A 22794-nucleotide genomic window follows, 5' to 3' on the forward strand; every position below is an offset into this window, starting at 1 on the left:
AAAGAGATGGGGAAACAGTGGAAACGATGTCAGACTTTATTTTTGAGGGCTCCAAAATCACTGCAGATGCTGATTGCAGCCATGAAATTAAAAGACGCTTACTCCTTGGAAGGAAAGTTATGACCAACCTAGATAGCATATTAAAAAGCAGAGACATTACTTTGCCAACCAAGATCCGTCTAGTCAGTTCAGTTCAGTTCAGTTCAGTTGCTCAGTCGTGTCCGACTCTCCGCGACCCCATGAATCACAGCATGCCAGGCCTCCCTGTCCATCACCAACTCCCGGAGTTCACTCAAACTCATGTCCACAGAGTCGGTGATGCCATCCAGCCATCTCATTCTCTGTCATCCCCTTCTCCTCCCGCCCCCAACCTTTCCCAGCATCAGAGTCTTTTCCAGTGAGTCAACTCGTCACATGAGGTGGCCAAAGTATTGCAGTTTCAGCTTTAGCATCAGTCCTTCCAATGAACACCCAGGATCGATCTCCCTTAGAATGGACTGGTTGGATCTCCTTGCGGTACAAGGGACTCTCAAGAGTCTTCTCCAACACCATAGTTCAAAAGCATCAATTCTCCCATGGCCATGTATGGATGTGAGAGTTGGACTATGAAGAAAGCTGATCGCCAAAGAATTGATGTTTTTGAACCGTGGTGCTGGAGAAGACTCTTGAGAGTCCCTTGGACTGCAAGGAGATCCAACCAGTCCATTCTAAAGGAGATCAATCCTGGGTGTTCTTTGGAAGGACTGATGCTAAAGCTGAAACTCCAATACTTTGGCCACCTCATGCAACGAGTTGACTCACTGGAAAAGAGTCTGATGCTGGGAGGAATTGGAGGTGGGAGGAGAAGGGGACGGCAGAGAATGAGATGGCTGGATGGCATCACCGACTCTGTGGACATGAGTTTGAGTGAACTCCGGGAGTTGGTGATAGAGAGGGAGGCCTGGCGTGCTGTGATTCATGGGGTCGTGAAGAGTCGGACACAACTGAGCGACTGAACTGAACTAGATCCACCTACTGTTTGTGTTTCACTGCATTTACTTTGTCATACATACCCTCTCCCTATATGCATACACAAACTCACACAACACTTTTTTTCTGAGCAAATTGAGGGTAAGTTGCATACAGGAAGGCACTTTCCCATAGATGTTTGTATTTTATTAATAGAGATATTCTCATATATAACCACAGTGCAATTATCATTAACTCTTTTCAGTGTAACAGTGTAACTTGCTATGGTCCACCAGCCTGGGAGTTCCACTCAGCTCAACTAGCATCCATAGTAAACTGAAATCTCTCTGGCTTTCATTCCCTCCCATTATTAGGAGATTTCTTGTCCACATTTGAAGCCCATAATCCCCAGGGTATGTTCTACACCGGCTTACAATGTTCTACATCTCCATTCCACACCCATGCCAGCCCAACCTCTTTCAACACTGTACACTGCCCAGACTCTGGCTGACCGCTGACCCTATGACACCTCATTTCGGCCACCTCTGCTGCTGGGGCTGCTCTGGGGGATCAGTTGCTGGTGTTCAGGACATTACTTCCTCTCACTCCTGGGCCTCCAGCAGCATATCTCTTTGCTGTCCAAGATAAAGGAGCCATCCAGCACGTTCAGTGCAGAGGAAACAAATGCCTTACACCCATACAAACCACTATCTAATCCAAGGCCTGGAACATTGTTACTAACTTACACTTGCCCGTGCACTCTACGACATCACAACCATCTGAACTTGTTTCCAGAGAGGGCAGGGCTGGAGGGAGAAATGGAGAGTGGACTGACCTGCCTCCCGTACATCTCTGCTGCTTGCTGCAGCCGTGGGAAAGGACCACTAATGCCGCTTAATCAGGGAATGTCTCAGGTAGCCATTTGGGTTGTTCACTGTGATTAGTTCCTTCTTTCTGGAGGCACAAGAAAGACTATGCCACTTCTCTGTGAAGTTAAGTGACCATGGGACTTGTTCTAGCCAAGAAATGTGAGCAGAAAGGGTCACCTTCACGCTGAAACCTTCACCAGGCAGGGCACAAGTCCACACCATCCTTTTTCCAGCCTCAGGAAATAACGCAAATATGGGGCCCTGGCCTGGTGGCATGTTTACGTCTGATGAAGAAACTAATCTTCGAGGTTGGAAGGATGGCGTTCTGTGTTCTGTTTTAGGGGAAATGCTAAATGTGTTGCCTGTGGTGTCTCAGGAGGTGTGAGATGTACAGACTGCACTGGGGCGTTAAAGGAAGCCCTCAGGGAAGCAATGTCAGCACTGCGAGTCAGCTGTCTTGGTTCTGTATCACAAAGGCGAGGTTCTGGGAGAAAAAGTGTTCGTTTTGCAAGCAGGAGTGAAAGGAATAACTAATTGTGGGTCTTCAACAGGCAAATGGTGTGGAAAAATTTCCTTGATAAATCATCTTCTATCAGGACACACACAGAGAAGCACTATGTGTGTGTGTGCGCGCGTGTGTGTGTGCGTGTGTTAGTCGTTCAGTCATGTTCTACCCTTTGTGACTCATAGACGATAGCCTGGGGGGCTCCTCTGTCATGGAATTTTCCAGGTAAGAATACTGGAGTGGGTTGCCATTTCCTCCTCCAGATAGACAGATATAGATACATACCACTCGCAAAATCTTTGTCTCTGTCCACTTTAGTCAAGAACAAGTATATACTATTTAGTATCTCATGTGCAATATAGTAAGTAGTGGCAAAAACACAACCTAGTAACTGAGGGAGCTGAGAAATATTGTTCCTACACTATATATCAAACTTCTAAAATTTTACCAGCAAAATTTGGGAGAATAAAGCAATACCTTTTTAATTACATTTAGACTGAGTATGTTTCCAGATGTTCATTCATGTATTGACATTCTGAATTACTGTGCTCTTAAGTTCCAAAATACCAATATTTGGGGTATAATAACATACTTTGCCAACAAATGTCTGTCTTGTCAAAGCTATGGTTTTTCCAGTGGTCATGTATGGATGTGAGAGTTGGACTGTGAAGAAAGCTGATCGCCAAAGAATTGATGCTTTTGAATTGTGGTGCTGGAGAAGACCCTTGAGAGTCCCTTGGACTGCAAGGAGATCCAACCAGTCCATTCTAAAGGAGATCAATCCTGGGTGTTCATTGGAAGGACTGATGCTGAAGCTGAAACTCCAATACTTTGGGCACCTCATGCGATGAGTTGACTCACTGGAAAAAACTCTGATGCTGAGAAGGATTGGGGGCGGGAGGAGAAGGGGACGACAGAGAATGAGATGGCTGGATGGCATCACCAACTCGATGGACATGAGTCTGAGTGAACTCCGGGAGTTGGTGATGGACAGGGAGGCCTGGCGTGCTGTGATTCATGGGGTCGCAAAGAGTCGGACACGACTGAGCGACTGAACTGAACTGAACTGAACATATTTTAGTGTTTTTCAAGACTATGAAATCTGTTTTTTTTACATCTTAATTTATATATCCAAAGGAACAATTTGCATTAAAATTTCAAATTAAAACTACACTCCTTTAAAAAAGTGTCACCATACCCATTGCTCACTTAAAACCCCATCTTGGTTTTACCCTACACTAGCATTTCAGTCTTGCAGAATCCAGTGTACTGGGGTACTGAAAGCTTGTGTTTTAGTCACTGCATACTGGTGGCAGACACAGGTTTTAGGCCTAGTTATGGTCTATTCTTGCAACTTTTTTAATTCTTACTCCTATACATCTGAGAAATTTTTTATGGTAGTTCACCCGGACTTATTCAGTAATTCATTTCCTTCATGTCTTCAAAATAGAAAATGTTAGCTTAGCAAATAAGTGAAACAACCAACGTTTTCTTAAGAACTGCATAAAAGATAAATAAATATTTGAAATGCAATGAAACCAGGTACATAATAAAAGCTTGTCTTAAAATTATGAAATTATATGCAAGGAAGTAATTGAGTTTGTCACTGGAAAAGGGAGATAAAAATTTGTTCTTGAAGAGCTCACTGTCTCCAGAGTATGAATAATGTCACACTTTTTGATCATGAGAGGGGTTTGTACTAAACCAAAGATTCACAAATTGTCATCTAAAGATTGGAGCAGGTCATGACAGTGTTAGGCATACAACATAAAAAAATATAAGAACAAAAATATAGGTTTTCTATGGAACTAGATATATTCAAGCTAAAAAATTACATTTACTCTGTGATTATGGCCTTTCTATTTTGGTTTTGTTAAAATACCTTTCATGTAAAATAATACTGAAAACATATGCTGTATTTTTGATTTTTAATTTTTAATAGGAAATATTATTTTAATTTTGTAACAACTTTTTCTTGTTTTCCATAGAAGTAAATAAAGTTTGTGACAAGTCCTAAGTTATGATTCTGTGTTGAGCCTGGTCTAGTCCTGAGAAAACCTGTCTTCATCTCCATGGGGCAAAATATATGGTCAGAGGCACCACTGGGTTTTCCTCCTAAAAGACCCAGCAGCAATCCCCAGGGACTTTATAAAACAAGGAAAGGATCCCAACTTAACAGGGAATTCTTCATTCCAAGAAGCTCATGAAAGGAGGGAGAGTTAAAGGAAAGTTCCTCTGCTCTTTGGAAGGAGAATTCAGGGGCTGTTTTGGTTTGGTTATTAACTTTCAGACCTCTTTCCCTTTGGGCCTCATGCCTGTTGTAGATCTATCTCTCAGTTATGTCCATCTTTGCTTTATATATTATAATGGTATGTTATTAGTTGCATAAATGTTTATAATTGCAGTATCATTTTGCTGTACTGAACTTTATAAATGTATAGTGCCCTTTGTCTCTTGCTACTTTTTTTTTAATCCATTTTGTCTGATATCAGTATTAATATTTGCATGGAATATCTTTTTCCTGCCTTTCACTTGTATTCATTTTCAATCTCTTTGCATCTTCATATCTAAAATGAGTCTTTTGGAGACATCATAGAGTTGGACCATGACTTTTTTTAACTTTTGGCTGTGCTGGGTCTTTGCTGCTGTTCACAGGTTTTCTCTAGTCACAGGGAGCAAGGGCTACGTTCTACTTGTGGTGTATGGGCTTCTCATTGTGGTGGCTTCTCTTGTGGAGCACAGGCTCTAGGTGTGTGGGCTTCGGTGGGTGTGGCACACAGGCTTAGCTGCTCCATGGAATGTGGTATCTTCCTGTACCAGGGATCGAACCCATGTCCCCTACATTGGCAGGCAGATTCTTAACCACTAGACCACCAGGGAAGTCCTGATCATGATTTTTACATCCATTCTGCCACCTCTGTCTTTTTATTGGAAAATTTAATTCTTTTATATTTAAAGTAATCACTGACAAGTGGGGATTTACTTCTTTCATTTTGTTTTGTTTTCTATATACCTTACAGGTTTTCATTTCTCCGTTGTTGTACAGCCGAAACCAACACAACATTGTAAAGCAAATCTCCTCCAACTAAAAAGAAAAAAAAGAAGATTTTCCTTTCTCATCACCTGCATTACTGTCTTCTTTTGTGTTCAGTCACTAAATTTTTTGTAGTGAAACATTTCAATTTTTTTCTCATTTTCTTTTGTGCATATTTATACTATTTAATTTGCACTCAACATGAAGATTACATGTAACCTGCTAAAGTTATAATGCCATATTTGAATTTTAACAGCTTAACTTCAATATTATACAACTGTTTCTTTATACTTCTGCCCCCACCCCTTTCTGTTGCTGATGTCACAAAATTACATCTTCATACATGTGTGTCCTAAAACTTAAATTAATAATGTTTTTATGCATTCATCTCTCAGACTGTGTAGGAAAACCGTGTACTCGTAGAGTCTGAATAATGCGCTTACTTGTGTGTCTCTCCCTGCGTCCCCTTGACTTCACTCTCCACCCCCACTGTACTCACAGCTCAATGAGTGTATTGTCTTCATCTGTTTCAGAGTTTACCACAATTCACAGTATAGTGATTATTCAGCGAAATTGTCCCAAAATCTCTTCTTAATAATTGAGTAAAACTGACTTGAAGGAGACTTTTCAAAACTCTTAAGAATACAATAATAGTTAACACGTATCAAGCAGTTATCACAATCCAGGCACTCTTTTAAGGGCTGTAATGCTATTTCATTTAATATTTATAAAAACAACAAGTGAGGACTTTACTATTATTATCTGTACTTTATTAATGTCTGTATGACTCGTATTCAGTTAAAAGAAATTAAAACTCTGATATATGAATAAATTTCTAAGGGCCAGTTGAATTTCAGGAACCATGATTTGGACTAAATATATAATCACAGAAAACTAGCCAATCTGATCACATGGACCACAGCCTTGTCTAACTCAATGAGCCATGCCGTGTGGTGCCACCCAAGATGGACGGGTCATGGTGGCGAGGTCTGACAGAATGTGGTCCACTGGAGAAGGGAATGGCAAGCCACTTCATTATTCTTGCCTTGAGAACCCCATGAACAGTATGGAAAGGCAAAATGATAGGATACTGAAAGAGGAACTTCCCAGGTGAGTAGGTGCCCTATATGCTACTGGAGAACAGTGGAGAAATAATTCCAGAAAGAATGAAGGGATGGAGCCAAAGCAAAAACAATAACCAGTTGTGGATGTGACTGGTGATAGAAGCAAGGTTCGATGCTGTAACGAGCAATATTGCATAGGAACCTGGAATGTTAGGTCCATGAATCAAGGCAAATTGGAAGTGGTCAAACAGGAGATGGCAAGAGTGAAGGGCGACATTGTAGGAATCAGTGAACTAAAATGGACTGGAATGGTGAATTTAACTCAGATGACCATTATATCTACTACTTTGGGCAGCAATCCCTTAGAAGAAATGGAGTAGCCATCATGGTCAACAAAAGAGTCCGAAATGCAGTACTTGGATGCAATCTCAAAAACGACAGAATGATCTCCGTTCATTTCCAAGGCAAACCATTCAATATCACAGTAATCCAAGCCTATGCCCCAAGCAGTAACGCTGAAGAAGCTGAAGTTGAATGGTTCTATGAAGACCTACAAGATCTTTTAGAACAAACACCCAAAAAAGATGTCCTTTTCATTATAGGGGACTGGAATGCAAAAGTAGGAAGTCAAGAAACACTTGGAGTAACAGGCAAATTTGGCCTTGGAATAAAGAATGAAGCACGGCAAAGGTTAACAGAGTTTTGCCAAGAGAACGCACTGGTCATAGCAAACACCCTCTTCCAACAACACAAGAGAAGACTCTATACATGGACATCACCAGATGGTCAACACCAAAGTCAGATTGATTATATTCTTTGCAGCCAAAGATGGAGAAGTTCTATACAGTCAGCAAAAGCAAGACCAGGAGCTGACTGTGGCTCAAATCATGAACTCCTTATTGAAATTCAGACTTAAATTGAAGAAAGTAGGGAAAACCACTAGAACATTCAGATATGACCTAAATCAAATCCCTTATGATTACACAGTGGAAATGAGGAATAGATTTAAGGGACTAGATCTGATAGATAGAGTGACTGATGAACCATGGATGGAGGTTCATGACACTGTACAGGAGACAGGGATCAAGACCATCCCCAAGAAAAATAAATGCAAAAAAGCAAAATGGCTGTCTGAGAAGGCCTTTCAAATAGCTGTGAAAAGAAGAGAAGTGAAAAGCAAAGGAGAAAAGGAAAGATATAAGCATCTGAATGCAGAGTTCCAAAGAATAGCAAGGAGAGATAAGAAAGCCTTCCTCAGCGATCAATGCAAAGAAATAGAGGAAAAAAACAGAATGGAAAAGACAGAGATCTCTTCAAGAAAATTAGAGATACCAAGGGAACATTTCATGCAAAGATGGGCTCGATAAAGGACAGAAATGGTATGGACCTAACAGAAGCAGAAGATATTAAGAAGGGGTGGCAAGAAACACAGAAGAACTGTACAAAAAGGATCTTCACGACCCAGATAGTCATGATGGTGTGATCACTCACGTAGAGCCAGACATCCTGAAATGTGAAGTCAAGTGGGCCTTAGAAAGCATCACTACGAACAAAGCTAGTGGAGGTGATGGAATTCCAGTTGAGCTATTTCAAATCCTGAAAGATGATACTGTGAAAGTGCTGCACTCAATATGTCAGCAAATTTGGAAAACTCAGCAGTGGCCACAGGATTGGAGAAGGTCAGTTTTCATTGCAATCCCAAAGAAAGGCAATGCCAAGGAATGCTCAAACTACCGCACAATTGCACTCATCTCACATGCTAGTAAAGTCATGCTCAAAATTCTCCAAGCCAGGCTTCAGCAATACATGAACTTCCAGATGTTCAAGCTGGTTTTAGAAAAGATAGAGGAACCAGAGATCAAATTGCCAACATCTGCTGGATCATGGAGAAAGCAAGAGAGTTCCAGAAAAACATCTATTTCTGCTTCATTGACTATGCCAAAGCCTTTGACTGTGTGGATCACAATAAACTGTGGAACATTCTGAAAGAGATGGGAATACCAGACCACCTGACCTGCCTCTTGAGAAACCTGTATGCAGGTCAGGAAGCAACAGTTAGAACTGGACATGGAACAACAGATTGGTTCCAAATTGGAAAAGGAGTGCATCAAGGTTGTATCTTGTCACCCTGCTTATTTAGCTTATATGCAGAGTACATCATGAGAAACCCTGGGTTGGAAGAAGCACAAGCTGGAATCAAGATTGCTGGGAGAAATATCAATAACTTCAGATATGCATATGACACCACCCTTATGGCAGAAAGTGAAGAAGAACTAAAGAGTCTCTTGATGAAAGTGAAAGAGGAGAGTGAAAAAGTTGGCTTAAAGCTCAACATTCAGAAAACTAAGATCATGGCATCTTCATGGGAAATAGATGGACAAACAGTGGAAACAGTGTCAGACTTTACTTTGGGGGGGCTCCAAAATCACTGCAGATTCTGATTGCAGCCATGAAATTAAAAGCGCTTACTCCTTGGAAGGAAAGTTATGACCAACCTGGATAGCGTATTAAAAAGCAGAGACATCACTTTGCCAACAAAGGTCCATCTAGTCGAAGCTATGGTTTTTCCAGTGACCATGTATGGATGTGAGAGTTGGACTGTGAAGAAAGCTGATCGCCAAAGAATCGATGCTTTTGAACTGTGGTGCTGGAGAAGACCCTTGAGAGTCCCTTGGACTGCAAGGAGATCCAACCAGTCCATTCTAAAGGAGATCAATTCTGAGTGTTCATTGGAAGGACTGATGCTGAGGCTGAAACTCCAATACTTTGGCCACCTTATGCAAAGAGTTGACTCACTGGAAAAGACCCTGATGCTGGGAGGGATTGGGGGCAGGAGGAGAGGGGACAACAGAGGATGAGATGGCTGGATGGCATCACTGACTTGATAGACATGAGTTTGAGTGAACTCTGGGAGTTGGTGATGGACAGGGAGGTCTGGCATGCTGCTATTCATGGGGTCACAAATAGTCGGACACGACTGAGCAACTGAACTGAACTGAACTGAACATATATGAACATCTTTTAATGTATTGACCACCTGGAACTTTCTGTCAATTTTTGTTTCTACCTGTAAAGAATTATAGGATCCATTTATTTCTCTTTTTTTAAGAGGCATAATTGACATATTATATTAGTTTTATGTATACAACATAGCAATTCAACATTTATGTACACTGCAATATGGTCACCACAGTAAGTCTAGTTACCATCTGTTGCCTTACAAAGTTAACAAATTCCCTACACTATATCCCTATGACTAAGTACATTATATCCCCATGACTTACTTTTTTTATAACTGGAAATTTGTACATCTTAATCCTCTTCATCTGTTTCACTCCCCCACCCCACTCCTCCTCTGGCAACTACCAATCTGTCCTAAAAGAGTCCAATGTTTTTTGTTTGTTTTTTTTTCTTTTTTACCTCACTGTGTGGCTTGAGGGATCTTAGTTGCTTAACCAGGGATAGAACCTATGCCCCCTTCAGTGGAAGCATGATGTCCTAACCACTAGACCACCAGGGCATTCCTAAGAGTCCATTTCGTGAACCTGTTGTCAAGGATTATATTTGGCTTCAAATAATAGAAAAACCTATCACAGCAGCTTAAATAATTCAGTGGATTTATTTATCACAAAATAAAAATTCCAGGGGTAGGCAATGAAGGACTAGTGTGAGACTCAACTACTTTAAGAGGGTACTTGACTTCTTTGATATTCCTACTTCACCTTCTATTGCACATAATTTTTTTTCAGCCTCCTGATCACAGAATGGCTACTCTCTCTCCAATCATCCTATCTGTTTCCAGAGATAAAGAAGAATAAAGGATAAACAAAGAACATTTAGACTTCTACTCACTCGCACTTGTATCATGGCAACTCTAGATACTAAGGAGTCTGAGAATTTTAACATTTTGTACTGACATTAGAAGAAAGGGGAAAAACTGGGATTGGAATGATGCGTTGAGTTCACTACTAGAAACTACAATTTATCATGTTTTTGTCAATTTCAAAAATTTTTTTAAAGCAAACTTGTCATCTGCATTTCTTCGATTATTAATGAAGTTGAACAATGGTGACTTTGTGGAATCTTGATCTTAGTTGTACTAAACCTAGAAAATAATTTAGAAATAATGGTAATCACTTCTGTTTCCCCGGCCATGCCACATGGCTTGCAGAATCTTAGTTCCCCAACCTGGGCCCTTGATAGTGAAAACCTAACCACTGGACCACCAGAGAATTCCCAGCCTTTAAATATGTAAACCCATGCTCAGCTCACTGGCCATAAAAAGCAGGTCATGGGCAATGGTTTGTCAACCCCTGATCTTGACAAGAATAAAGCATTAGTGTTACTCCCCTCTGCTTTCAAATCTACCTGCCTTCCTCTGGAATTTATCACATAACTTGGTCTGGGTAAAATCTCAATATATTATTATCAAATCAGTGAATCTGACCTCTGCTTGTGAGTTAATTCTCTACCTCCCAAGGTTACTTATTTCACTTGGGCCCTCAAAATTGCAAAAATAATTTTATGTTCTTTTGTCTTAAATCTTTTTCATTAGTAATATTTCTGTGATGTATTATGAGAATTGCAAAATTCCCAGGAGTCACCCACACCTGCAGAGGTGGGCCATTCCTGCTGGAAGTCTTATGACTTTGTGTCTAATGGCTTGTGGGCTTGAGAGGAGAGAAGAGGGCTCATGACAATAGGATCTGGGGATGCCACTACTGCCCAAAATGTCCCGGCTTCCAGGGATCAACAGTTGGTCTTTAAGTTTTTAAAGTCAATGCCTACCCACACTATAAATTATCATGGTGGTATACATTCAAATTGCAAGACTTTTCTCTGGCAATATAACAAAATTTTAGCAGAACTAATTTTAAAGAGCTATTTGGCAATATTAAATATTTCTAAAAGCTAAAGTGATGGAGGAGATGATGGCAGAGGAGTAGGTGGACGTGGAGTACATCTCTCTCCATGGAAACATCAGGAATACACCTTCAGACACAGAAGTGCATACAGAACACCAGCTGAGAGCGGACACGTGTACCTGACTAGTGGAAAACAATATATAGAACCACGCAAAACTCAGTAGAATGAAGGAATTAGGGGGAAAAACAGGAGTGTTAGTAGGAGTGGACCTGCCCTCGGCGGGTGGGGGAACTGAAGCAGGGGTCCGATCCCCACATCGGGGTATCTGAGTCAGAGGAGACGCATTTAAGGCTGAGAGTGAAGCAGATGATCTGTGGCAGCCTAAATGGAATGAGAATCAGACAGTTCTTGAGGCAGCCATACATACCCCAGGGAGGGACACAGGTCCCCTGGGAAGACACAGCAGCTGGGAGCAGGAGTTTATGGGTTGTGAAGCAATCCCAGGGCGAGGGCTGCTGTTGACTGCAGAGAGACAGATCAAGGGGATGTGAGGGAGGAGACTGTGGTGGGAAATGCCTGTGGAGAAAATCCGGGCAACTGGAAGCAAGGTGATACTGCTGAGTCACACGGAGGGGGTGAAGTCACCACCATAGCCTCTCCCTCACCACACGCCAGCATCAGCAGCTGAACAATAGAGAGGCTGGCCCATCAAATGTCTGACGCACTGAACTACAGAGCAGGACACCACCCAGGGTACTCTTTTAAGTGACGAATGTGCCAATCTACAGTGTAGGACCCAGACCAGGGGGACCACTCTATGTGCCTGACGCGCCAAACAACAGAGAAGGGCCCCAGGCAAGGGAACCCTCTAAGTGCCTAAACAGGCAGAGCTTTGGAGAAAGACTGGCCAAAGAGGCCTTCTGATCACCAGCTACAGTTCAGTTCAGTTCAGTTCAGTTCAGTCGCTCGGTCGTGTCAAACTCTCCGCAACCCCATGAATCACAGCACGCCAGTCCTCCCTGTCCATCACCAACTCCCGGAGCTCACTCAAACTCATGTCCACAGAGTCGGTGATGCCATCCAGCCATCTCATTCTCTGTCGTCCCCTTCTTCTCCCGCCCCCAACCTTTCCCAGCATCAGAGTCTTTTCCAGTGAGTCAACTCGTCCCATGAGGTGGCCAAAGTATTGCAGTTTCAGCTTCAGCATCAGTCTCTCCAATGAACACCCAGGATCGATCTCCCTTAGAATGGACTGGTTGGATCTCCTTGCGGTACAAGGGACTCTCAAGAGTCTTCTCCAACACCACAGTTCAAAAGCATCAATTCTTCAGCGATCAGCTTTCTTCACAGTCCAACTCTCACATCCATACATGACCATGGGAAAAACCATAGCCTTGACTAGATGGACCTTGGTTGGCAAAGTAATGTCTCTGCTTTTTAATATGCTATCTAGGTTGGTCATAACTTTCCTTCCAAGGAGTAAGCGTCTTTTAATTTCATGGCTGCAATCAGCATCTGCAGTGATTTTGGAGCCCAAAAAAATAAAGTCTGACACTGTGTCCACTGTTTTTCCATCTATTTCCCATGAAGTGATGGGACCAGATGCCATGATCTTTGTTTTCTGAATGTTGAGCTTCAAGCCAACTTTTTCACTCTCCTCTTTCACTTTCATCAAGAGGCTTTTGAGTTCCTCTTCACTTTCTGCCATAAGGGTGGTGTCATCTGCATATCTGAGGTTATTGATATTTCTCCTGGCAATCTTGATTCCAGCTTGTGCTTCTTCTAGCCCAGCGTTCCTCATGATGTACTCTGCATACAAAAGGCTCAAAAAAAGACTCTGACAGGACCATAACTCCTACGGCAGAGGCAGTCCATGTCCCCACACACTTGGCACCGCCAGGGTCCCTGCAATATAAGCAGCTGCACCATCTTCATGCTCAACACTCACTGGGGCTGCCGATTAAATCCAGACAATCGACTAGGAAGGTTCTGTGCCTGTGGAATATACAAAAGGTCATTGAGAGCTCCCACAAAGGAGGTTCTGATAGCTGTGGACACAGGAGTAGGACCAGATTACAATATGAGCTGCCCTCACAGCAGGTCCAGAGATCAGCACAGTGTTGGAGGGCATCCTAGGGAAGTGAGATGGACTGTGACTCCCAGAGAGGGAAACGACTCTGACAGCAGTGACTCAACAAAAGCATTTATTATTCTTATGTTTTGACTTGTTCTGTAGATTCTTTTGGAATTTTTTTTCTTTTTTTTCCCCTTTTTTTCCCCCTCTGTTGTAGTTGTTGGTTTTATTGGCACTATGAAATCTTATTAAGCTTTTGAGCTTTTTTTTTCCCTCAGTCACATTTTTTATCATTGTTATAGACCTCTGCCTCTACATTGGGTTTTGGCAGCTCTGTGGAGCTTTTCTTTTTTTCTCTCTCTTTTTTTTTAATTTTAATTTTTAAGTTTTCAAACCTATTATTATTTTTTCTACATTTATCCCTTTGTTTTCTTTTCCTCCTATTCTTTCCCCCTTGCAATTGATCTTTAATGTATGTAAATCTTCTTTATTTACATCTATTTGACATTGTATCTCCATTCTTTCTTTCTTTCCTTTCCTCTCAACGTATTTGTTAGTTTTTTGTTTTTGTTTTTTTTTCATTGCTTTATTCCCCAATTGGCACCTGGCTTTAGTTTAGTTTTCCAGTTTGTGCTTTAGTTAGTTTTGTTCTGATAGATATACTTTTTGGTTTCCTTTATTATCCAGGTCAATCTACTATACTTTATTTTTGTTGGACTGTTTTGATTTTGCTTATGGGTGTATAGGTATATATGTATATTCAGTCACACTTTTTATTGTTGTTATAAACCTCTGCCTCTATGTTGGGCTTTTGCAGTCCTGTGAAGTTTTCCTTTTTTTTTTTTTTTTTCTTTCTTCTTCGTTTTTTTATTTCTGCTTTTTATATTTTTAATTTTTTTAAACCTATTAAACTTTTTCTACATTTATTCCTTTGTTTGCCTTTCCTACTGTTCTTTTCCCCTTGCAGTTAATCTTTAATATATATAAACCTTCTTCATCTACCTCTATTTAACTTTGCATATCTAGTCTTTCTTTCTTTTCTTTCTTTCCTTTCCTCTCAACATATTTGTTAATTTTGTCTTCATTGCTTTATTCCCCATGTGACACCTTGCTTTAATTTTGTTTTCCAGTTTGTGCTTCAGTTAGTTTTCTTCTTAACTGGTAAATATGATTTTTTTATTTCCTTTGTTTGCCAGATCAATCTACTGTACTTTATTTTTGTTGGACTCTTTTGACTTTGCCCATGGGTGTATATGTATATGTGCATAGTCCATTATTTTAATTATTACTTGCCTGATTTTGTAACTGCCATTTGTCTAGGGTTCATCTTTGGTTTCTTATTTTTGGATATCTGTTTTAATCTCACTTAATGCCACAATAAACCACTTGTGGAACATCACTCCTGGACAAAGATCCAGCCCTGAGACTTTGGAGTGGGAGCACGGACTCTAAGACCCTAGACAATCAGAAAAGTAACCCTAGGGAGTATCAGACAGTGAGAACTCACACAAAGGAAGCCACTCGAACACCACCAGTAGCACCCTGTGCAGATGCCGCATCTAAGCAATCTAAACAACAAACAGAACAAAAATACAAACCCAATCATCAGCAGACAGGATGACCACCTCACTCAGCCTTGCCCATCAGAGGATAAACAAACAAACAAACAACAACAACAAAAATAAAACCTCAGCACAAATCTCACCCTATAGGAAGCTTACACAAACCACTGGACTAAACTGAGGGCAAAAACCAAAAGGAAGAAAAAATTCAACCTTGAAGCCTGGGAAAAGAGAGCTCATATACAGTAATTTTAAAAAAAAAATGAAAAGGCAGAGAAATACTACACAAATGAAGGAACAAACTGGAAACACAGAAGTCCAAATAAATGAAGAGGAAATAGGCAAACTACATGAAAAAGAATTCAGAATATGATAGCAAAGATGACCAAAACCCTTGAAAACAAAATGAAGAAAATGCAAGAATCAATTCACAAAGACCTAAAAGAATTAAAGAATAAACCTACAGAGACAAACAACACAATTATTGAAATTAAAAATACCCTAGAAGGAATCAATAGTAGAATATCTGAAGCAAAAGAATGAATAAGGGACCTGGAAGATAAAATGGTGGAAATAACTTCTGAAGAACAAAATAAAGTTAAAAAGAATGAAAAGAACTGAGAATAGTCTCAGAAACCTCTGGGACAATATCAAACACAAAAAAATCTGAGTAGTAGGGGTCCCAGAAGAAGAAGAGAAAAAGAAAGGGTATGAGAAAATTTTTGAAGAGATTATAGTTGAAAATTTCCCCAACATGAAATCAAAAGACACTTGCTCCTTGGAAGAAAAGCCTAGACAGCTTATTAAAAAGCAGAGACATTACTTTGCCAACAAAGGTCTGTCTAGTCAAAGATATGGTTTTTCCAGTAGTCATGTATGGATGTGAGAGTTAGACTATAAAGAAAGCTGAGCACGGAAGAATTGATGCTTTTGAACTGTGGTGTTGGAGAAGACTCTTGAGAGTCCCTTGGACTGGAAGGAGATCCAACCAGTCCATCCTAAAGGAAATCAGTCCTGAATATTCATTGAAAGGTCTGATGCTGAAGCTGAAACTCCAATACTTTGGCCACCTGATGTGAAGAACTGACTCAATGGAAAAAACCCTGATGCTGGGAAAGATTGAATGCTGGAGGAGAAGGGAACGACAGAGGATGAGATGGTTGGATGGCATTACTGACTGAGTGGACATGAATTTGAGCAAGCTCCGGGAGTTGGTGATGGACAAGGAAGCCTGGCGTGTTGCAGCCCATGGGGTCACAAAGTGTTGGACACAACTGAGCTACTGGTCTGAACTGAACCTAAGTGTCAGCTTCCCAAACAGTATCAAAAGGACCTTCAGTCAACAAAAACATGCCTGAATGAAACTTGTTGTGTTAAACGGTCTGCAGGTTCCAGAGAAAGAAGAGGGAGGAGGGAGCCCAGATTAGAAGATGAACCTGGAGAGCCCCACCCACTGCTCAGCTGGCCTGTCCTTCTTTCCAGGAATAACATATTGATCCTTGTGTTTGCTAATCATGCTGGACTCTCACCAAGATTAGGATTGGAATAGAATATTTCAGTGTCTCTCTGGAACAGAAATTTTATTTATTTTTAAACTATTTATATGGCTACGTCCAGTCTTAGTTGAGGCACACAGGGTCTTTGCAGGATGCTGGAATTTTTAGTTGCAGCATGTGGGATATACTTCATTGACCAGGGATTAAACCCAGACCCCCTGCAATGCGAGCATGAAGTCATAGGCGCTAGACAACCAGGTAAGTCCCAGAAAAGAAAATTCTAAACTGGACTTCAGAAATTGTCTCAAATATGTGTTCCAAATTTTTAAAACTATTTCTCAAAATTAAAATGTTTTAAACTGAACAAGCAATAAAAATTCAGTTGAAACATACATTTAATTTTTATAAGCTTATGACTCAACAACAAGAAAAGCAATATAATTCAAAAATGGGCAAAAACCCTTAATAGACATTTCTTGAACAGTATCAAAGGGCAAAATGATAGGCTACTGAATGAGGAATTCCCTAGGTTGGTAGGTGCCCAGTATGCTACTGGAGATCAGTGGAGAAGTAACTCTAGAAGGAATAAAGGGATAGATCAAAAGCAAAACCAATACCCATTTGTGGATGTGACTGATGATAGAAGCAAGGTCCGGTGCTGTAAAGAGCAATATTGCATAGGAACCTGGAATGTTAGGTCCATGAATCAAGGCAAATTGGAAGTGGTCAAACAGGAGATGGCAAGAGTGAACATCGACATTCTAGGAATCAGTGAATTAAAATGGACTGGAATGGGTGAATTTAACTCAGATGACCATTATATCTACCACTGTGGGCAGGAATACCTTAGAAGAAACGGGGTAGCCATCATGGTCAACAAAAGAGTCCGAAATGCAGTACTCGGATGCAATCTTAAAAATGGCAGAATGATTTCTGTTCGTTTCCAAGGCAAACCATTCAATATTACAGTAATCCAAGTCTATGCCCCAACCAGTAATGCTGAAGAAGCTGAAGTTGAATGGTTCTATGAAGACCTACAAGACCTTTTAGAACTAACACCCAAAAAAGATGTCCTTTTCATTCTATGGGACTGGAATGCAAAAGGAGGAAGTCAAAAAACACCTGGAGTAACAGGCAAATTTGGCCTTGGAGCACGGAATGAAACAGGGCAAAGGCTAATAGAGTTTTGCCAAGAGAACGCACTGGTCATAGCAAACACCCTCTTCCAACAACACAAGAGAAGACTCGACACATGGACATCACCAGATGGTCGACACCAAAATCAGATTGATTATATTCTTTGCAGCCAAAGATGGAGAAGCTCTATACAGTTAGCAAAAACAAGACCAGGAGCTGACTGTGGCTCAGATCATGAACTCCTTATTGTCAAATTTAGACTTAAATTGAAGAAAGTAGGGAAAACCACTAGACCATTCAGATATGACCTAAATCAAATCCCTTATGATTATACAGTGGAAGTGAGGAATAGATTTAAGGGACTAGATCTGATAGATAGAGTGCCTGATGAACTCTGGACGGAGGTTCGTGACATTGTACAGGAGACAGGGACCAAGACCATCCCCATGGAAAAGAAATGCAAAAAAGCAAAATGGCTGTCTGAGGAGGCCTTACAAATAGCTGTGAAAAGAAGAGAAGAGAAAAGCAAAGGAGAAAAGGAAAGATATAAGCATCTGAATGCAGAGTTCCAAAGAATAGCAAGGAGAGATAAGAAAGCTTTCCTCAGCGATCAATGCAAAGAAATAGAGGAAAACAACAGAATAGGAAAAACAAGAGATCTCTTCAAGAAAATTAGAGATTCCAAGGGAACATTTCATGCAAAGATGGGCTCGATAAAGGACAGAAATGGTGCGAACCTAACAGAAGCAGAAGATATTAAGAAGAGGTGGCAAGAATACACAGAAGAACTGTACAAAAAAGATCTTCATGATGAAGATAATCACGATGGCGTGATCACTCACCTAGAACCAGACATCTTGGAATGTGAAGTCAAGTGGGCCTTAGAAAGCATCACTACGAACAAAGCTAGTGGAGGTGATGGAATTCCAGTTGAGCTGTTTCAAATCTTGAAAGATGATGCTGTGAAAGTGCTGCACTCAATAGGCCAGCAAATTTGGAAAACTCAGCAGTGGCCACAGGACTGGAAAAGGTCAGTTTTCATTCCAATCCCAAAGAAAGACAATGCCAAAGAATGCTCAAACTACCGCACAATTGCACTCATCTCACACGCTAGTAAAGTCATGCTCAAAATTCTCCAAGCCAGGCTTCAGCAATATGTGAACCGTGAACTCCCAGATGTTCAAGCAGGTTTTAGAAAAGGCAGAGACACCAGAGATCAAATTGCCAACATCCGCTGGATCATGGAGAAAGCAAGAGAGTTCCAGAAGAGCATCTATTTCTGCTTCACTGAGTATGCCAAAGCCTTTGACTGTGTGGATCACAATAAACTGTGGGAAATCCTGAAAGAGATGGGAATACCAGACCACTTGACCTGCGTCTTGAGAAACCTGTATGCAGGTCAGGAAACAATAGTTAGAACTGGACATGGAACAACAGACTGGTTCCAAATAGGAAAAGGAGTGCATCAAGGCTGTATATTGTCACCTTGCTTATTTAACTTATATGCAGAGTACATCATGAGGAACGCTGGGCTGGAAGAAGCACAAGCTGGAATCAAGATTGCTGGGAGAAATATCAATAACCTCAGATATGCAGATGACACTACCCTTATGGCAGAAAGTGAAGAGGAACTCAAAAGCCTCTTGATGAAAGTGAAAGAGGAGAGTGAAAAGGTTGGCTTGAAACTCAACATTCAGAAAACGAAGATCATGGCATCTGGTCCCATCACTTCATGGGAAATAGATGGAAAAACGGTGGAAACAGTGTCAGACTTTGATATTTTGGGCTCCAGAATCACTGCGGATGGTGATTGGAGCCATGAAATTAAAAGATGCTTACTCCTTGGAAGGAAAGTTATGACCAACCCAGATAGTATATTAAAAAGCAGAGACATTACTTTGCCAACCAAGGTCCGTCTAGTCAAGGCTATGATTTTTCCCATGGTCATGTATGAATGTGAGAGTTGGACTGTGAAGAAAGCTGATCGCCAAAGAACTGATGCTTTTGAACTGTGGTGTTGGAGAAGACTCTTGAGAGTCCCTTGTACCGCAAGGAGATCCAACCAGTCCATTCTAAGGGAGATCAATCCTGGGTGTTCATTGGAAGGACTGATGTTAAATCTGAAACTGCAATACTTTGGCCACCTCATGCGACGAGTTGACTCACTGGAAAAGACTCTGATGCTGGGAAAGTTTGGGGGCGGGAGGAGAAGGGGACGACTGAGAATGAGATGGCTGGATGGCATCACCGACTCTGTGGACATGAGTTTGAGTGAGCTCCGGGAGTTGGTGATGGACAGGGAGGCCTGGCATGCTGTGATTCATGGTGTGGCGGAGAGTCGGACACGACTGAGCGACTGAACTGAACTGAACTGAACTGAACTGAATAACTAGCAATGCTGAACATTTTACATGTGTCTCTTTGCCGTCTGTATGTATTCTTTGGAGAAATGTCTATTTTGGTCTTCTGCCCATTTTTTGATTGGATTGTTTGTTTGGATGATATTAAGTTTCATGAGCTGTTAGTATATTTTGGAGACATCCTTCATCAGTTACATCATTTGCAAATATTTACTCCAAGTCTGTGGATTGTCTTTTGTTTATGGTTTTCTTTGCTGTGCCAAAACTTTTAGGCTTAATTAAGTCCCACTTATTTATTTTTGTTTTTTATTTCCATTATTCTAGAAAATAAATTTTAAAAGATACTGCTGCCATCTATGTTAGGAGTGCTCTGTATATGTTTTCCTCTAGGAATTTTATAGTGCTCAGTCTCACCGTTAGGTCTTTAATCCATTTTGAGCTTACTTTTTGTATGGTATTAAAGAATGATCTAATTTGATTTTTTTCCATGTTGCTGTCCAGTTTTCCCACCACCATTTGTTGAAGAGACTGTCTTTTCAAAATTATGTAGTCATGCCTCCTTCATCATAGATTAATTGACCATGGGTGCGTAGGTTTTTTTCTGGGCTCTTGATCTTGTTCCACTGAACTATATTTCTATTTTTGTGCAGTACCACACTGTTTTGATGACTATAGCTTTGTAGTATAGTCTGAAGTCAGGGAACTTGGTTCCTCTAGCTGTTTTTCCTTCCTCAAGATTGTTTTGGCTTTCCCTGAAGCATTTTCAGGAACTGAGGACAAGAGACCAAATGTTATCTCAGTGCTCTTATCACTCAGTGAACTCAAAGGGTTTAGGGAACTGAAAGACAGGAACTATGGATGAAGACCAAATACATATTTCTCATATATTCTGATTATCACCTGAATGATCAAGTGTATTTTTCTATAAATGACAATATTGTAGGCAGTCTTGTAACTTCCATATCTTTCATCATAATATTTGGTTTTTGATCTGGCCCTGATGTCCACCATGATCCTAGTACCACCTGGTCCACCAGCTGCAGCTCCCCTTCCTCCTGTTGCTATTGCTGCTTGTACATCTCTTTGGGTTGTGCTTTTTTTTTTAATTTAGTCATCACAGAACCAATTTGATTACATGTGCTTTCTAACAATTTCTTTACTGGCTCTTCATCTCTATATGTAATAAAACAAATCCCTTTTTTTCATTTATTTTTGTATCCATGGGGAGTTCGATATTTCAACCCCTCGAAAATTTCCAAAGTATTCTTTAATTTGTTCTTCAGATGTATCTGGGCTCAACCTACCCACAAAAATCTTTTTAGGAGATTCCTTGCCTCTTAAAGCATTGACTTTGGCGGGGGGGGGCGGTCTATCAGTTTGCATCTAGTTAGTGTTCTTTCACTTCCAAAGTCTTATTAACACTAGCAGCATCTCTGAAAAGCACAAATCCAGGTCCTCTTGATCTTCAAGTAATTGAATTTGTTTTGAATATGCAGTCTACAGCTTACCAAGTGAGATAAGTATTCAGTCAGGTCTTTCTTGCTTGTATACCAACTCAAGGCTCCAATAAATATTTTACTATCATCCTACTGATCCTTACTGTTGATCTTGTTCAGTTCAGTTCGGTCGCTCAGTCGTGTCCGACTCTTTGTGACCCCATGAATCACAGCACACCAGGCCTCCCTGTCCATCACCAACTCCCGGAGTTCACTCAAACTCATGTCCATCGAGTCGGTGATGCCATCCAGCCATCTCATTCTCTGTCCTCCCCTTCTCCTCCCGCCCCCAATCCCTCCCAGCATCAGAGTCTTTTCCAGTTAGTCAACTCTTCACATGAGGTGGCCAAAGTATTGGAGTTTCAGCTTTAGCATCAGTCCTTCCAATGAACACCCAGGATTGATCTCCTTTAGAATAGACTGGTTGGATCTCCTTGCAGTCCAAGGAACTCTCAAGAGTCTTCTCCAACACCACAGTTCAAAAGCATCGATTCTTCGGTAATCAGCTTTCTTCACAGTCCTCTGCAAATTCTTCTGTGTCATCATACTTATTTACATGCTGCATGGTGGGGATGCTGGTGTTCAACCTGAGTCCAGGCAGCAGCGATGATGGTGCATTTTATGGAGCTGAATTTACAATGATGGCAGAAGGACCCATTCCTTGAATTTTTTAATATTTTGACTTCTTGGGTCCTTACTTGCCCTGGAGGAACTATCCCTGTCAGGGTTAGCTAATTCCTAAAGGTAGCAATGGCAATCTACTCCAGTACTCTTGCCTAGAAAATCCCATGGATAGAGGAGCCTGGTAGGCTGCAGTCCGTCGGGTCGCTAAGGGTCGGACAAGACTGAGCGACTTCACTTTCACTTTTCACTTTCACACTTTGGAGAAGGAAATGGCAACCCACTCCAGTGTTCTTGCCTGGAGAATCCCAGGGATGGGGGAGCTTGGTGGGCTTCCGTCTATGGGGTCGCACAGAGTTGGACACGACTGAAGTGACTTAGCAGCAGCAGCAGCAAGGGTAGCAAACAACTTGCCTGTGAAGTTTCCTGTCATGTGCAAACCAACCAATACAGAGCTGGTACCCTCAGCCTCCTGTCTATTAGGGTCTCACATTCCAAGACACTATCAACCTGCCCCAATCACCAAGGATCAGGAACCAGACAACTAGAGACAGCCCCTGCGCCACAGAGCCCACTGAAATTATTCAAACTAGCCAATCCAAACCTGCTTATCCTGCTTTACCTCTTTCTGTGGAAACCACAATAAGGGCTCTTGCATAAGATTTCCCCTCACTATCTCTGCCTCCTGATTGACCCTGGTTTCTGCCCTTTGTGGCTCCCCACCCTGATGCTGGGAAAGATTGAATGCAAAAGGAGAAGAGG

The 22794-nt window shown here is 41.3% G+C and overlaps 1 pseudogene; it reads right to left on the minus strand.

Moving 5' to 3' along the window:
• Positions 1-13230: 13230 nt before the first annotated feature.
• LOC129540457 (heterogeneous nuclear ribonucleoprotein D-like pseudogene) lies at positions 13231-21976 on the minus strand (annotated as a pseudogene).
• Between the last annotated feature and the right edge of the window lie 818 nt (positions 21977-22794).

Source organism: Moschus berezovskii, chromosome 4, assembly GCF_049115385.1.
Source record: "Moschus berezovskii isolate FMDL1 chromosome 4, NW_MosBer_1.0, whole genome shotgun sequence".
NCBI classification, from domain to species: domain Eukaryota; kingdom Metazoa; phylum Chordata; class Mammalia; order Artiodactyla; family Moschidae; genus Moschus; species Moschus berezovskii.